Below are 15,148 nucleotides of genomic sequence, written 5' to 3' on the forward strand. Positions count from 1 at the left end.
AGGAGAGGCGTGATGGCACAGCTGCAGCCAGAGGTAGTGACAGTAGAGGAGTGACAGCACACCTGCAGCCAGAGGTAGTGACAGGAGAGGAGTGACAGCACACCTGCAGCCAGAGGTAGTGACAGGAGAGGAGTGACAGCACAGCTGCAGCCAGAGGTAGTGAGAGGAGAGGAGTGACAGCACACCTTCAGCCAGAGGTAGTGACAGGAGAGGCAGCACACCTGCAGCCAGAGGTAGTGACAGGAGAGGAGTGACAGCACAGCTGCAGCCAAAGGTAGTGAGAGGAGAGGAGTGACAGCACACCTTCAGCCAAAGGTAGTGACAGGAGAGGAGTGACAGCACACCTGCAGCCAGAGGTAGTGAGAGGAGAGGAGTGACAGCACACCTGCAGCCAGAGGTAGTGACAGGAGAGGAGTGACAGCACAGCTGCAGCCAGAGGTAGTGACAGGAGAGGAGTGACAGCACACCTGCAGCCAGAGGTAGTGACAGGAGAGGAGTGACAGCACAGCTGCAGCCAGAGGTAGTGAGAGGAGAGGAGTGACGGCACACCTGCAGCCAGAAGTAGTGACAGGAGAGGAGTGACAGCACAGCTGCAGCCAGAGGTAGTGACAGTGTTGAGGAAACATCTGGTTCGGATGAAAATTGCTCCCACGACTCTTCCTGCCGCAAATATCCACCACTCTATGCACGGCACACTCCAGGTAGTAAGCGTAGGGGATCAAGTCGCTGATGGTGCCTTCAGTGCGACTCACCAGGTTGATCACCTCCTGAAATGGCTGCATGAGCCTGCATGCATTTCGCATCAGTGTCCAGTTGTTGGGCCACAACATCCCCATCTCCCCAGATTGTGTTCTTCTACTGTAATTGTACAGGTACTGGGTTACGGCTTGCTCCTGTTCTAGCAGGCAAGAGAACATGAGCAGGGTCGAATCACAGCAAGTCAGGCTCTTGCATATCAAGCGTCTCACCGGCAAGTTGTTTCTCCGCTGAATGTCCGCAAAGCATGCCATGGCCGTGTAAGACCACCTGAAATGCCCACACAACTTCCTGGCCTGCTTCAGGACGCCCTCTAAGCCTGGGTACTTTGACACAAATCTTTGAATGACCAGATTCAACACATGTGCCATGCAGGGTACATGTGTCAGCTTTCCCAAATTCAAAGCGGAAAGGAGATTGCTGCCATTGTCACACACCACGTTGCCGATCTCCAGCTGGTGCGGGGTCGGCCAGTGCTCTACCTATTTAAGAGCAGCCAGGAGAGCTGGTCCAGTGTGACTCTCCGCTTTAAGGCAAGACATGTCTAAGATGGCATGACACCGTCGTACCTGGCATGCAGCATAGGCTCTGGGGAGATGGGGCTGTGTAGTGGAAGAGGAGATGGCAGCACCACTAGAGTTGAACTGCCACTCAGCCAAGGAGGAGGAGGACGACGACAGCAAAGAGGATGTAGCAGGATGTATAGGAGGAGAAAGAGAGGAGGTGGCAAGAGGCCTGCCTGCAAGCCGTGGAGGTGTCACTAGTTGGTCTGCTGCGCAGCCACATACTCCCTGCTTGCCATCGTTCACCAGGTTAACCCAATGGGATGTGTACGTAATGTAGCGGCCCTGACCATGCTTGGCAGACCAGGCATCAGTGGTCAGATGGACCCTTAATCCAACGCTGTTCGCCAGAGATGACACCACTTGCCTCTCAACTTCACGGTACAGTTTGGGTATCACCTTTCTACAAAAATAAGTGCGGCCTGGTATCTTCACTGCGGTGTCCCAATGGCCACAAATTTATGGAAAGCCTCAGAGTCCACCAGCTTGTATGGTAATAGCTGGCGAGCTAATAGTTCCGCCACGCCAGCCGTCAGATGGCGGGCAAGAAGGTGACTGGCAGAAATTGGCTTCTTCCGCTCAAAGATTTCATTCACGGACACCTGGCTGCTGTGGGCAGAGGAGCAGGAACCGCTCAAGGGCAGAGGCGGAGTGGAGGAGGGTGGCTATGAAGGTGCAAGGGAGAAAGCGGCTGAAGATGCTGCACCTGAAGGAGGAAGAGGAGAAGGAGGGTGGCTTTTCTTTTGTGTGGTTTTTCTCAGGTGTTCTTCCCATTGCTGTTTGTGCCTTTTCTCCAGGTTCCTTCGTAATGCACTTGTCCCTATGTGAGTGTTGGCCTTTCCACAGCTCAATTTTTGGAGACAGAGAGAAAAGATGGCTTTACTCCGATCTGAGGCAGACACACTAAACAATTTCCACACTGCTGAGCCCCCCTGGGGTGATGGCACTATGGTGGCGATACATGGCGCCGGATACTGCCACCAGCTGTTTCTGAGGACGAGCTCCCCCTTCTGCTTTCAGGACTCATCTCCTCCTACTCCTCTCTGACTCCCCCTCCGAACTGTCCCCCTGTTCATCTCTTCTATTGGGAACATACGTGGCATCTAATCGTCATCATAATCATCCTGACCAGCTTCGCTTTCCTCAGACACCTCCAAAAATGCACCAACAGCAGCTACTTCATCATCATCATCCTCCTCCATTACGTCCATATTGTCGCCTAACTCACACATACGAGGTGGTGTAACTTGCTTAGCGACTTCATATTGTTGTAGCAGTAGTGGCTGTGAATCAGTGATTTCACCACCAAATAACTCCTGCGAAGTGTCAGATGCAGCGGATGTGGTGCTTGTAGTAGCGCTGGTGGCTGCGGAAGATGAGGTGTTCTGTGTTAAATAGTCAACCACGTCCTGACAATTTTGGGAGGTGATGGGACATGCCTTCTTCTGAGCACTGTACTTTGGGCCAGGGCCGCACAAAATCACATCAACACGACCACGCACACACCTGCCAGGGGGCCTTCCTCTAGGTCTGCCGCTACCTCTTCCGCGACCTGGTTTGTCTGTTTTGTCCATATCGGGGGGGGAGGGGGGTGTCCCAACAGCTAGGTAGGTATATGCAGTAATGGGTATTACAATGTGCAGCTGCCTATCACACACACAGGTACAGTAATCACTGAATGTGCTGGGCCTGGGCTGGCAGTGGCACTGCACACAGTATGAATTACAAAAGCTGTCGCCGCAACACAAGTGCAGTAATAATGGGTATTACACAATGTGCAGCTGATACAGTTAGTCACTGAATGTGCTGGGCCTGGCTGGCAGTGACACTGCACACAGTTCACAGTGCACACGTTAGGTTACATTGTAACGCAGCACGTTTAAACAAAGTGCTGCATGCTGTGCGTTATACTGGGTTAAACAGCGTTAGACTGTGTGCACATGCTCAGTAATGTTGGAGGAGGAGGTCTCCCCTCCTCCTCCGCAGCCAGCCACATGGCTAATTAATATTCACTGCACTGTGGTGACTCATGGTGGAACTGTAGTGTTGTCCGGATCATGAACGAATCGTTCATTTGATCCGGATTTTTTTTGTGAGTCGAATCATCCGGATCATCACAATGAAAGATTCGGTTCACAGTGGATGTCTGTCTGGAAGAAACAGGAACATACATAATGTACAGTGCAGGGTAAGTCCTGTCCTGCTAGTCATTTCCCCAGTCTGCATTCCTAGTAAAATGATTCAAATGATTCGGTTCAAAGATCCGGATCTTTTCAATGATCCGATTCAAATGATCTGAATCTTTAAAAAGATCCGGACTTCCTATCACTAACTTGGAGCGGCTGCTTTAAGAGCTGCATAACGCAGCTCAATCTGACGTCCAACTTCAACACCACCATGCGTTGCATTAGGGGCATGTTATGCGACCTTAACGTCCCCTAAAACGCAACGTCTTGGTGTGAAAGTAGCCTACAGGCATGTAAGTGAAAGCTTCTCTCATGTAGGACCCTTGTCAGATTATAGCGTAACCCTCACTGATAAGGAATTACAGCCATAAAACTCTTCCCTAGCAGAGAAGAGCTTCTGAGGTCAGGAGATAGATAAAAAGGTCAACTATTCCTATGTTTTAGCACTGGGACACTTAATAGATTGTCATTGAACAGAGTCAAGAAAAACATTAAGGGCCTATTTCCACTACACGCAGATTGGATGCAGAATGAATGCAGAAAAACTGACTCCAATGAATGCCTATGGGAAAATCTGCATCAAAAAAATCGTGTTTAGTGGAAACAGGCCCATAGGCATCCATTGGAGTCAGTTCTTCTGCATCTATTCTGCATCCAATCTGCGTGTAATAGAAACAGGCCCTAAGGCTTTGTTCACATCTAAAATCGCAATTGCTGAGGCCAGCGCTTTGCGATTTTGTGAGTGATTTTTGTTTCCCCGATGCCGGCGCTTATCTGTGCACTTCGATATTGTATAAAGCATTTTTCGAAGCACTTTTGCAGAGCGGTTCTGTTTGTTCACTTCCTGATGTCAGTCAAGAAGTTAACTCTTTCACCCGGAAATTAATAAATACAGTGTGTTTATTCATGAAAGTGCAAACACAATTGATGCATAAAGCGATTTTGTGAGCGTTTTGCGCTTTTCCTATACCTTCCATTATAGCAAAATCTCCCCAAAAATGGTGCAGGCAGCGCTTTGGTCAGCGGAAAGCAGACAAAACGAGCAGATATGGACAGTCCCATAAGGAATCATTGCACAATCGCTTTTACAGTGATTTTGAAATCGCTGGCGCTGAAAAAATAACTAAACGCCCTAGGTGTGAACAAGCCCTGAATCTACTTTGTAAATGTTTAGAGGGGTTATCTGTATGGTTTTAAAAACTAGACGAATGCAACTGCGCCTTCATGGCTGCGCGCATCCTAGTTCATGCGCAGTACAAATGTTTTCATATTACGCCTGCGCATTATGCTCCCGGAGACGCGAACAGGAGCGAGGCCACGCGTGGCAGCGCACGCACAGTTGTATTCATCTAGTTAGATGAATAATTGGACCGTGACCGGCGGCGAGGAACTGAGGATCGTAGGAGGACGGCGCGGGACAGGACAGCTGCAGGGGGCCGGTAGAAGCCCAAGGTAAGTGTCACTTATTGTTTTTAAAAACAATCCACAGAACCCCTTTAAACATAAAATAAAACCATGGAATATCTTAACCTCCTTGCTGTTCTGATTCTTTACAGATTTTAGGGTCTAAAAAGAGGTGCAATTTTTTCTACTCTTTCAGACCCTAAAACCTGAAAAAAATCATTCTGGCAGGGAGATCTGCAGCAGAATAAAAGATTTACCTTCCTGGGCTCCAGCACTGCAGTTTTCACTTTGACCACAAGATGGCGGTAATATACATATAAACGAACGTCTCTGTATTTCTCTAATACAGAGAAGTTCATTTTAAATATTAGCCCCGCCCGCCCCCGATGACATCACGCCGCCTCCGCTGCTCCGATTGCCCGCCGTGTCCCCGGAAGAATAGCGGGGACATGGGGATCCCGGCGGCCAGAGAAAGACCCCACACTGCCGGGGAGAGAGGCTGGAGTCCCGTTGCGCAGAGCGATCGCGCGCGGGACTCAAAAGCTGAAGGTAAAGCGCTGCACTGCCTACCCCGACCTGAGCTCGGGATCACCGCTAACAGCTTCTTTTTTCTACCCCGAGCTCAGGTCGGGAAAACCGGCAAGGAGGTTAAAACAAATAGTTTATCTCAGTTTATTATAACTGAAAGGACAACTGATGAGCAAGGTCATGTCCATGTGTCACTATGGTTCACATGGACACAGTTTGAGGCCTGGTGCACACCAAAAACCGCTAGCAGATCCGCAAAACGCTAGCGGTTTTTGAAACACTTTTTCTTATTTTTATGAAGCGTTTCACCTAGCGTTTTGCGGTTTTTGGTAGCGTTTTTTGTGTAGTAGATTTCATATATTGTTACAGTAAAGCTGTTACTGAACAGCTTCTGTAACAAAAACGCCTGCAAAACCGCTCTGAACTGGCGTTTTTCAGAGCGGTTTGCGTTTTTACTATACTTTACATTGGAGGCAGAAACGCTTCCGTAATCAAAAAAATGCCTCAGCCCGGGAGTATGCGTTTCAGCAATACGCCTCCCGCTCTGGTGTGAACCACCCCATTGAAATACATTACCCTAGCGTATCCACAGCCGCAAGCTGTTGTAAAAACGCAAGAAAACCCGCTCGGTGTGCACCAGCCCTAACAGTGTGCTGGCCAGGAAGCTGTTATGGGGTAATGGCCATTTTTAAAATGGAGGTCGGAGAATTCCATTGATCACAGTGGACAAACAGTACGCAGGAGAAGAAAAAGGGATTAATGAGTAGACTATACGGAGGTATATATGATGTGTGTATGTTTATTTTGACTTTTAATTTTCAGTTTAGGTTTGATTTAAGTAGTGATGAGCATAATGACCTAATTACGATTACGTGAAATTTCACGTAATTCGCAAAATTGCGATTATGGCCTTAATCTAAATTTTGCGAATTTCCCGAAATTACGTGAAATTTTGTGTTTATGGGGAATTTCGTAATTACGATCTTTTTCATAATTACAATGTTTACGTAACACAAAAAAAAAATCAGAATTTCGTGTTTAACACGCAAATTCGACCTTTCTCAAAATTGTGTTCCACTCCAGAGGCTCCTGTCCTGATACATTTAAAGTGACAGCACTTGCAGGTACCTTTGCATTATCAGATATTGCAAGGCCCAAAACCAAGAGTTTCAGCATGCATGACCACTAAGTGCATCTTGACAAAGAGCACCTGTCTTAGAAGAGGCTGCAAGTAAAGTCTCCTGATACAGTTAAAGCAACAGCATGTGCAGGGACTTTTGCATTATCAGATATTGCAAGGCCCAAAACAAAGTGTCTCCGCATGACTGCTAAGTGCACCATGACAAAGAGCACCTGTCTTAGGCCTAGTGCACACCAAGTGGATTTGGGAGCATTTTCAAAAATGCTACCGCTTCAGAAAACGCTTGGCTAATGTATCTCAATGGGATGGTGCACACCAGCGGTTTGAGGGTTTTAGCAAACTGCCACGGCTCCTGCAGCATTTAGCAAACTGCCACGGCTCCTGCAGCATTTTTGCGGTTTGCAGAAGTGTTCCTGCCTCAATGTAAAGTAAAGGAAAAGCTCAAACCGCTCTGAAAAACGCTAGATCAGAGCGGTTTTCCAGGCGTTTTTGTTACAGTAGCTGTTCAGTAACAGCTTTACTGTAACAATACATGACATCTGCTACACAAAAACGTTCCAAAAAATGCTAGGCTTGTTTAGAAAACCTCTCTAAACATGCCTAGGAATCCAGGGCTGTGGAGTCGGTCCAAAAATCCACCGACTCCGACTCCTCAGTTTAGGATTCCACCGACTCCGACTCCTCGACTCCGACTCCTCTAATTTGCATATTACAATTTTGTTGATTAAAAGTATGTAACATGAAATTCGTCTCTTAACTGCCAAAGCTTAGGAATTTTACAAGACAACTGAAGTGAGAGGGATATGTAGATTACTATATTTATTCCCTTTAGACTAAAACTAGTCCTTGGTAAGAGTACTTGTAAAAGGTACAAACCGGAACAAAGAACATCTATCAGGCCCTAGACAATGTAAGTGTGGGTACATGTAAGAGTGATGTGCAGGTACTCTGCAGGGGAATAAGGAGATTGTAAACAGACAACACCTCTGTGTTCAATGTGCATAGCATTCTCAGTGGATTCCCTGCAGCTCTGTGGGGAGTTCATATGTAGAGTATAGTACTACTGTGTAACAAAGTAAACCAGAGACAGATGAAATTAAAGTTTTATACATACCTGGGGCTTCCTCCAGCTGCCTTCAGGATAATCAGTCCCTCGTTGTCCTCCTCCACCACCTGGATCTTCTGCTATGAGTCCAGGTACTTGAGACAGTCGGGCGTAGTGCGCATGCACACACTCCGCCGCCAGGAGCATACTACACCTGTGCAGCACTATTGCGCAGGTGCAGAATGTTCCTGGCTGTGGGAGAGGCATGCGGCCGGACAGCGCTGACTGGCTGGATTACCAGGACTCATAGCAGAAGATCCGGGTGGTGGAGGACAGCGAGGGACTGATTAGCCTGAAGGGGGCTGGAGGAAGCCCCAGGTATGTATAAAACTTTACTTTTCATCCGTCTCAGGTACCCTTTAATTTGTGGTCACCAAACCAAATTTTAACAACATATCAAATTATTTGATTTCATGAGCAAAGGGAGTGCATACATTTGCATAAATCAGCATCAATGCAGAATTATTTCCATCTCATTGACCATCTCTATTAGGGACACGGCTACACATCAGGCTTTATTCTTACAGCATAGATGTTATTTCGTATATATAAGAGATTCCTGTGTACACATCATATATACTGTACAGTCACAATCAGATATGTATATCTGACCTTAAAAATACGGGGACTGCTTTATTGAAGCAGCACAAAACTAATTTTGATTGGTTTATTTCATTTTTGTGGACTGAACACAGCTATTACTGTATATATACTGTATATATATATATATATATATATATATATATATATATATATACACATTATTTTTAATGACTATTATATGAGAAATAGAACATTTTATCATATTTTCTATTTTAATTACAGTTACAAATTCATTAGGAGTCGGAGTCGGTGCATTTTTTCCCGACTCCAGGCACCCAAAATTGCCCGACTCCACCTCCACGACTCCGACTCCACAGCCCTGTAGGAATCTCTCTTATAATCTGCTTCAAAAACCTCTTGCGTTAGCAGATCTGTAGAGGTTTTTGGTGTGCACTGGGCCTTAGCAGTGGCTGCAGATAGAGCCTCCTGATACATTTAAAGCGACAGCATGTGAAGGGGCCTTTTTATTATCAGTAATTGCAATCAATGAGTGACTTTCCTGAGTTTAGTCATTGCCTAAATGTGCATAATTACTATTAGAAACAAAATTACGTTCATTTTCGTAACTAAAATAACTGTGTTTCTATAGAAAACATCTAATTACAAAATGTTGCGTTAAACACGAATTTGCGACACATGAAATTACATAACCAAAATTTCACTTACGGAATTCCGAATTACGGTTTGTATGGCAATCATGAAATTACGAATTCATGTCGTAGCAGCAAAATTTGCGTCTGTAATTAAGGAAACACGAAATTTCAAAAATTTCGGCTCAACACTAGCTTTAACCACTTGCCGACCGCCTTAAGCCGATGGGCGGCGGCAAGGGCTGGGCCCAAACGACCGCAATACGCCCATCGGCGGGGGCGGCTGCGGGAGTGGCTATGCGGCGATCGCGTCATTCGTGACGTGATCAGCCGCCGGGGACTGGCTCCGCCCACCGTTCGCTGTAACCCGCCGGCCGTTCGGAAGCGCCGGCGGGTTACTAGCACCCGGATCGCCGCTGCACGTATGTATAATAGGCTTTGTAATGTATACAAAGCCTATTATACTGGCTGCCTTCTGCCCTGGTGGTCCCAGTGTCCGAGGGACCACCAGGGCAGGCTGCAGCCACCCTAGTCTGCACCCAAGCACACTGATTTCCCCCCCCCCCTGCCCCCTGATCGCCCACAGCACCCCTCAGACCCCTGTTTGCACCCAGTCACCCCCCTAATCACCCATCAATCACTCCCTGTCACTATCTGTCAACGCTATTTTTTTTTTTAGTCCCTAATCTGCCCCCTACTCCCTCCTGATCACCCCCCCACCCCTCAGATTCTCCCCAGACCCCCCCCCCCCCGTGTACTGTATGCATCTATCCCCCCTGATCACCTGTCAATCACCTGTCAATCACCCATCAATCACCCGTCAATCACCCCCTGTCACTGCGACCCATCAATCAGCCCCTAACCTGCCCCTTGCGGGCAATCTGATCACCCACCCACACCAATAGATCGCCCGCAGATCCGACATCCGATCACCTCCCAAGTGCAGTGTTTACATCTCTTCTCTCCTCTTAACACCCACTAATTACCCATCAATCACCCATCAATCACCCCCTATCACCACCTGTCACTGTTACCCATCAGATTAGACCCTAATCTGCCCCTTGCGGGCACCCAATCACCCGCCCACACGCTCAGATTGCCCTCAGACCCCCCCTTATCAATTCGCCAGTGCAATATTTACATCTGTTATTCCCTGTAATAACCCACTGATCACCTGTCAATCACCCATCAATCACCCCCTGTCACTGCCACCCATCAATCACCCCCTGTCACTGCCACCCATCAATCAGCCCCTAACCTGCCCCTTGCGGGCAATCTGATCACCCACCCACACCAATAGATCGCCCGCAGATCCGACATCAGATCACCTCCCAAGTGCAGTGTTTACATCTATTCTCTCCTCTTAACACCCACTAAATACCCATCAATCACCCATCAATCACCCCCTATCACCACCTGTCACTGTTACCCATCAGATTAGACCCTAATCTGCCCCGTGCGGGCACCCAATCACCCGCCCACATGCTCAGATTGCCCTCAGACCCCCCCTTATCAATTCGCCAGTGCAATATTTACATCTGTTATTCCCTGTAATAACCCACTGATCACCTGTCAATCACCTATCAATCACCCCCTGTCACTGCCACCCATCAATCACCCCCTGTCACTGCCACCCATCAATCAGCCCCTAACCTGCCCCTTGTGGGCAATCTGATCACCCACCCACACCAATAGATCGCCCGCAGATCCGACATCAGATCACCTCCCAACTAAGTGCAGTGTTTACATCTCTTCTCTCCTCTAAACACCCACTAATTACCCATCAATCACCCCCTATCACCACCTGTCACTGTTACCCATCAGATTAGACCCTAATCTGCCCCTTGCGGGCACCCAATCACCTGCCCACACCTCAGAACGCCCTCAGACCCCAGCCCTGATCACCTCGCTAGTGCATTGCTTGGATCTATTTCCCCCCTCTAATCACACCTTGAGACACCCATCAATCACCTCCTGTCACCCCCTAGCACACCTACCCATCAGATCAGGCCCTAATTTGCCCCGTGTGGGCTCCTGATCACTCGGCCAAACCCTCAGATCCCCCTCAGACCCCCTTCCGATCACCTCCCCAGTGCATTGATTGCATCTATTTTCCCCTCTAACCGCCCCCTGAGACACCCATCAATCACCTCCTGTCACCCCCCTAGCACTCCTATCCATCAGATCAGGCCCCAAACATCCTGTCATCTAAGAGGCCACCCTGCTTATGACCGGTTCCACAAAATTTGCCCCCTCATAGACCACCTGTCATCAAAATTTGCAGATGCTTATACCCCTGAACAGTCATTTTGAGAAATTTGGTTTCCAGACTACTCACAGTTTTGGGCCCGTAAAATGCCAGGGCAGTATAGGAACCCCACAAGTGACCCCATTTTAGAAAGAAGACACCCCAAGGTATTCTGTTAGGTGTATGATGAGTTCATAGAAGATTTTATTTTTTGTCAAAAGTTAACGGAAATTGGATTTTTATTGTTTTTTTCACAAAGTGTCATTTTTCACTAACTTGTGACAAAAAATAAAATCTTCTATGAACTCACCATACCCCTAACGGAATACCTTGGGGTGTCTTCTTTTTAAAATGGGGTCACTTGTGGGGTTCCTATACTGCCCTGGCATTTTAGGGGCCCTAAACCGTGAGGAGTAGTCTAGAAAACAAATGCCTCAAAATGACCTGTGAATAGGACGTTGGGCCCCTTAGCGCACCTAGGCTGCAAAAAAGTGTCACACATGTGGTATCGCCATACTCAGGAGAAGTAGTATAATGTGTTTTGTGGTGTATTTTTACACATACCCATGCTGGGTGGGAGAAATCTCTCTGTAAATGGACAATTGTGTGTAAAAAAAATCAAAAATATGTCATTTACAGAGATATTTCTCCCACCCAGCATGGTTATATGTAAAAATACACCACAAAACACATTATACTACTTCTTCTGAGTACGGCGATACCACATGTGTGACACTTTTTTGCAGCCTAACTGTGCTAAGGGGCCCAAAGTCCAGTGAGTACCTTTAGGATTTCACAGGTCATTTTGAGACATTTGGGTTCAAGACTACTCCTCACGGTTTAGGGCCCCTAAAATGCCAGGGCAGTATAGGAACCCCACAAGTGACCCCATTTTAGAAAGAAGACACCCCAAGGTATTTTGTTAGGTGTATGATGAGTTCATAGAAGATTTTATTTTTTGTCACAAGTTAGCGGAAATTGATATGTATTGTTTTTTTTTCACAAAGTGTCATTTTCCGCTAACTTGTGACAAAAAAAAAATCTTCTATGAACTCACCATACTCCTAACAGAATACCTTGGGGTGTCTTCTGTCTAAAATGGGGTCACCTGTGGGGTTCCTATACTGCCCTGGCATTTTAGGGGCCCTAAACCGTGAGCAGTAGTCTAGAATCCAAATGCCTCAAAATGACCTGTGAATAGGACGTTAGGCCCCTTAGCGCACCTAGGTTGCAAAAAAGTGTCATACATGTGGTATCGCCGTACTCAGAAGAAGTAGTATATTGTGTTTTGGGGTGTATTTTTACACATACCCATGCTGGGTGGGAGAAATCTCTCTGTAAATGGACAATTGTGTGTAAAAAAAAATCAAACAATTGTCATTTACAGAGATATTTCTCCCACCCAGCATGGGTATGTGTAAAAATACACCCCAAAACACATTATACTACTTCTCCTGAGTACGGCAATACCACATGTGTGGCACTTTTTTGCAGCCTAACTGCGCTAAGGGGCCCAAAGTCCAATGAGCATCTTTAGGCTTTACAGGGGTGCTTACAATTAGGCACCCCCCAAAATGCCAGGACAGTGAACACACCCCACAAATGACCCCATTTTGGAAAGTAGACACTTCAAGGTATTCAGAGAGGAGCATAGTGAGTCCGTGGCAGATTTAATTTTTTTTTGTCGCAAGTTAGAAGAAATGGAAACTTTTATTATTTTTTTTTTTTTTTTCACAAAGTGTCATTTTCCGCTAACTTGTGACAAAAAATAAAATCTTCTATGAACTCACCATGCCTCTCACTGAATACTTTGGGATGTCTTCTTTCCAAAATGGGGTCATTTGGGGGGTATTTGTACTATCCTGGAATTTTAGCCCCTCATGAAACCTGACAGGTGCGCAGAAAAGTCAGAGATGCTTGAAAATGGGAAAATTCACTTTTGGCACCATAGTTTGTAAACGCTATAACTTTTACCCAATCCAATAAATATACACTCAATGGTTTTTTTTTTATCAAAGACATGTAGCAGAATAACTTTCGCGCTCAAATGTATAGGAAATTTTACTTTATTTGAAAAATGTCAGCACAGCAAGGTAAAAAAGTCATTTTTTTGCCAAAATTCATGTCTTTTTTGATGAATATAATAAAAACTAAAACTCGCAGCAGCAATCAAATAGCAGCAAAAGAAAGCTGTATTAGTGACAAGAAAAGGAGGTAAAATTCCTTTAGGTGGTAGGTTGTATGACCGAGCAATAAACCGTGAAAGCTGCAGTGGTCTTAATGGAGAAAAAGGCTCTGGTCCTTAAGGGGCGAAAAGACTGTGGTCCTTAAGTGGTTAAGATTAGTGGACACCTGTAATGGCTGCAACCTGTAGTGATCGGGTGCGACTGCTAGGGTGACATTTCTGGGACACAACACTGTACAGACAGATCCTGTGCTGTTACCTAGCAGTGCGACCGCGATTGAATCCCTACAGACGCAAAGGCTGGCAACAATGGTACGCCGCATTCCCAACTAAAGATGAAATATGGCATGTAGGGTATCCTATATACCCAAAATAGACATATAAATATATTTATAGGTGTTTTAGAACTGTAGCGCTTGTCATGTGAAATTTACGAAGGGTGAAATATGAAAAAATGTGTATTTTCTGCATTTACGATTATTTTGTTTTTACTATAAATTTAAATATATCTTAAAACAAATATTACCCAAAGAAAGCCTAGATTGTCATGGAAAAAATAAATACAAAGTTATTGCTGTATCATAGCAACACAGCTGAAATGCCACAATGATCAGGAATCTGAGGGCCCTTTCACACCCAGGCGGTGAGGTGCAGTATTTTTACCGCACCCCACCGCCGTGCAATGAAAGTCTATGGAGACTTTCATACTGCAACGTTACGGTGTGACGTGACGGAAGTGGCGTTTCGCCGCAACCCCTACGCAGGTCCAAAGTTACGTTAATGCTGCAGCGATGCGGCAATCTGTGTCGGCCGAAAGTCATGTTAGTTTATGGCGATGTGTACATTTTTTTTAAATCACCATTGCGACATCCTGGCGCGCATGCGTGGAAGCATATTTTAACAATACGCTTCCGTGCACTTCTGAATACCTGAAATAGGAAGTGACAGCAAGTACGCATCACGTGCGTGTCACTTCCTGCTTGGCCGGCGGCCAGACAGGGAACACCGCCCGATAGCGCAGTGTTCCCTTTAAGCCTGTTTTGACAGCGCAATGCCGTGCGTCGGGCGCAACGCACCGTATCAATGACGCTGATTTCTGGTGTGAAACCAGAAGGTGTTAGGGCCCATTTCCACCATCGCGAATTCGCATGCGTTTGCCACATGCGAATTCGCATAGCCAATACAAGTGAATGGGACTGTTTCCACTTGTCAGGATTTCTGAGCGTTTTCATCCGTGTGAAAAATTTGCATGGCAGAGCCATCAGAATTCGCATACCGCTATGCGGGTGTATGCGAATTTTCATGCAAATTCACACGCAAATTCGCATGGAATCAATTGAAAAGCGCACAGGCACTGTCATGGTTAAATTTGCATACAGCATCATTCATGCGAATTTGCATGAAAATTTGCATACAACCGCATGCGAAATTCGCATCCGCATGCAAATTTTTACCGTGGCGATTTGCACCGCACAAGTGGAAAAGGGCCCTTAAACCCCCCAGAAGTGTTTAAAATAAAATATTAAAAACAAAACAAACAAACAAAAAAAAACAGATGTATTTGAAATTATAACTGCTATAATCCACTGTGCTTATAATTGCTTATAAGGAAAAAAAAAGGAATTAGTAGTTATTTCTAGCTGGGAGTACAGATCAGTTAACAAACAGATTTTGGTGAGCTGGCTTTGAATAAGTCAAGAATGTTGAGATGTTCTATTTAAAAAAACAAATCTGCCAGTTTCAAATCCATCTCAGAATCACAGCTTATCAAAGTGGAGGCTTTTTGGTCCACGGGAGCACCCGTAGTTGTAGTTCCAACTGCTGAGGCAGTTACAAATG

At 46.2% G+C, this 15,148-nt stretch overlaps 1 protein-coding gene and 1 long non-coding RNA gene across 2 annotated transcripts in view; one reads left to right on the plus strand and one right to left on the minus strand.

Moving 5' to 3' along the window:
• LOC137528241 (uncharacterized) overlaps positions 1-15,148 on the minus strand; it is a 163,869-nt gene that overhangs the window by 68,155 nt on the left and 80,566 nt on the right. The gene's annotated exons all lie outside the window — the stretch shown is intronic.
• Positions 1-15,148, plus strand: part of LOC137529009 (uncharacterized) — a 75,088-nt gene that overhangs the window by 37,835 nt on the left and 22,105 nt on the right. The gene's annotated exons all lie outside the window — the stretch shown is intronic.

The sequence above is a fragment of the Hyperolius riggenbachi genome, chromosome 8 (genome assembly GCF_040937935.1).
Source record: "Hyperolius riggenbachi isolate aHypRig1 chromosome 8, aHypRig1.pri, whole genome shotgun sequence".
NCBI classification, from domain to species: Eukaryota; Metazoa; Chordata; class Amphibia; order Anura; family Hyperoliidae; genus Hyperolius; species Hyperolius riggenbachi.